At 31.9% G+C, this 3,296-nt stretch overlaps 1 non-coding gene across 1 annotated transcript; it reads right to left on the bottom strand.

Moving 5' to 3' along the window:
* Window positions 1–2,544: 2,544 nt before the first annotated feature.
* On the bottom strand, window positions 2,545–2,652 carry LOC112780281 (small nucleolar RNA R71). The gene has a single exon (XR_003191128.1). It is a non-coding gene; the product is annotated as a small nucleolar RNA R71 (small nucleolar RNA).
* Window positions 2,653–3,296: the final 644 nt, after the last annotated feature.

The following is a 3,296-nucleotide window of genomic DNA, read 5'->3' as shown; positions in this document are numbered from 1 at the left end:
ACATACAGCTTGCCATAGAAAGGAGTATGAATGATTGGATGAAGACAACAGGAAAGCAGTGATTCAGGAGGAGCGAAAGCATCTTCATACGCTTATCTGAAATTCTCACCAATAAATTATATAAGTATCTCTATCTTTAAATTTATGTTTTATTTATCTTTTATTTATTAAATCTCCATAACCATATGAATCTGCCTGACTGAGATTTACAAGGTGACCATAGCTTGCTTCAAGCCGACAATCTCTGTGGGATCGACCCTTACTCACGTAAAGTTTATTACTTGGACGACCCAGTGCACTTCTTGGTTAGTTGTGCGAAGTTGTGACAAAGAACTAAGATTATGAATGTGCGTATTGAGTTTTTAGCGCCGTTACCAAGGAATGGAACCGTCACGATTTCTGCGCACCAAGTTTTTGGCGCCGTTGCCGGGGATTGTTCGAGTTTGGACAACTGATGGTTCATCTTGTTGCTCAGATTAGGTAATTTTATTTTAATTTTAACCTTTGTGTTTTTATTATTCTTATTTCGAAAATATCAAAAAAAGAAAAAAATTTTCTTCTTTTTCGTTTTTTTCCCAAATAATTTTCGAAAAAAAAAACCAAAAAAAATTAATAAAATCATAAAATCAAAAATATTTTTGTATTTCTTGTTTGAGTATAGAGTCAATTTTTAATTTTGGTGTCAATTGCATGTTTATCTCTTTCTTGCATTCGAGAACACATGCATTGAGTTTCTTTCTTGTTCTTCATGATCTTCAAGTTGTTCTTGACAAGTCTTCTTGTTTGATCTTCATATTTTCTTGTTTTGTGTTTCTTCTTGTTTTTCATATGCATTCTTGAATTATTAGTGTCTAAAGAATAAAAATTTTTAAGTTTGGTGTCTTTCATGTTTTTCTTTTCTTAAAAATTTTCAAAAATAAGTCTTGATGTTCATCTTGATCTTCAAAGTGTTCTTGGTGTTCATCTTGACATTCAAAGTGTTCTTGCATATTTTTCTTGTTTTGATTCATAATTTTCATGTTTTGAGTCTTTTTGATGTTTTTCTCTTTCATCATTGAAAATTCAAAAATCAAAAAAATATCTTTCCCTTTTTCTTCTCATCAAATTCGAAAATTTGAGTTGACTTTTTCAAAATTTTTTAAAATCTAGTTGTTTCTTATGAGTCAAATCAAATTTTCAATTTAAAAATTTTATCTTTTTCAAATCTTTTTCAAAAATCAAATCTTTTTCAATTTTTTTTCCTTTCATAATTTCGAACCTTTCAAAATTATTTTCAAAATCTTTTTCTTATTTTTATTTCATATTTTCGAAATTAATGCTAACAATTAATGTGATTGATTCAAAATTTTTAAGTTTGTTACTTACCTAGTAAGAAAGGTTCAATCTTTAAACTCTAGACTCATATTTTTTTAGTTTCTTGTTAGTCAAGTAATCAACTTTAATTTCAAAATCAAATCTTTTTAAATTTCTTTTTCAAATCTTTTTCAAAATAAGTTTCAATCACATCTTTTCAAAATCAATTTCAAAATATTTTCTAACTTCTTTTCTAACCTCTTATCTTTTCAAAAATTGATTTTCAAATCTTTTTCAAACTAATCCTATCTTTTTGTTTGATTCTTATCTTTTTTCAAAACTACCTAACTAATTCTATCTCTAATTTTTGAAAATCACCTTCATCTTTTTCAAAATTCCTTTTTAAATTAACTAATTGTTTTAAATTTAATTTAATTTAATTTTTCCTTTCTTAATTTTTGAATTTTTAATTTTAATTCTAATTTAAAAATAAAAATACTTTTATTTTATTTTATCTAATTTTCGAAAATTCTTTTCCCTCACCTCCTTCTATTTATTTATTTATTTACTAACACTCCTTTTCATCTAAGAATTCGAACCTACTCCTCACCCTTGTGTTTGGATTCTCCTTCTTTTATTCATATCTTCTTCTACTCACATAAAGGAATCTCTATACTGTGACATAGAGGATTCCATATTTTCTGTTCTCTTCTTTTTCATATGAGCGGGAACAAGGACAAGAACATTCTTGTTGAAGCTGATCCTGAACCTGAAAGAACTCTAAAGAGGAAGCTAAGGGAAGCTAAAGTACAACTCTCTGGAGAAAATCTGACAGAAATTTTCGAAAAAGAAGGAGACATGGCCGAAAATAACAACAATGCAAGGAAGATGCTTGGTGACTTTACTGCACCTAACTCCAATTTACATGGAAGAAGCATCTCAATCCCTGCCATTGGAGCAAACAATTTTGAGCTGAAACCTCAATTAGTTTCTCTGATGCAACAGAATTGCAAGTTTCATGGACTTCCATCAGAAGATCCTTTTCAGTTCTTAATTGAATTCTTGCAGATCTGTGATACTGTTAAGACCAATGGGGTTGATCCCGAGGTCTATAGGCTTATGCTTTTCCCATTTACTGTAAGAGACAGAGCTAGAATATGGTTGGACTCTCAACCTAAAGACAGCCTGAACTCTTGGGATAAGCTGGTCACGGCTTTCTTAGCCAAGTTCTTTCCTCCTCAAAAGCTTAGTAAGCTTAGAGTGGATGTTCAAACCTTCAGACAAAAGGAAAGTGAATCCCTCTATGAAGCTTGGGAGAGATACAAGGAACTGACCAAAAAGTGTCCTTCTGACATGCTTTCAGAATGGACCATCCTGGATATATTCTATGATGGTCTGTCTGAATTATCAAAGATGTCATTGGACCATTCTGCAGGTGGATCTATTCACCTAAAAAAAAACGCCTGCAAAAGCTCAAGAACTCATTGACATGGTTGCAAATAACCAGTTCATGTACACTTCTAAAAGGAATCCTGTGAATAATGGGACGCCTCAGAGGAAAGGAGTTCTTGAAATTGATACTCTGAATGCCATATTGGCTCAGAATAAAATATTGACTCAGCAAGTCAATATGATCTCTCAGAGTCTGAATGGGTTGAAGAAATCATCCAACAGTACTAAAGAGGCATCTTCTGAAGAAGAAGCTTATGATCCTGAGAACCCTGCAATAGCAGAGGTGAATTACATGGGTGAACCCTATGGAAACACCTATAATCCCTCATGGAGAAATCATCCAAATTTCTCATGGAAGGATCAACAAAAGCCTCAACAAGGCTTTAATAATGGTGGAAGAAACAGGTTTAGCAATAGCAAACCTTTTCCATCATCCACTCAGCAACAGACAGAGAATTCTGAGCAGAATCCATCTAGCTTAGCAAATATAGTCTCTGATCTATCTAAGGCCAATGTGAGTTTCATGAATGAAACAAGGTCCTCCATTAGGA

This window comes from Arachis hypogaea, chromosome 19, assembly GCF_003086295.3.
Source record: "Arachis hypogaea cultivar Tifrunner chromosome 19, arahy.Tifrunner.gnm2.J5K5, whole genome shotgun sequence".
Lineage (NCBI taxonomy): Eukaryota > Viridiplantae > Streptophyta > Magnoliopsida > Fabales > Fabaceae > Arachis > Arachis hypogaea.
This window is presented reverse-complemented; position numbering and strand designations above follow the sequence as displayed.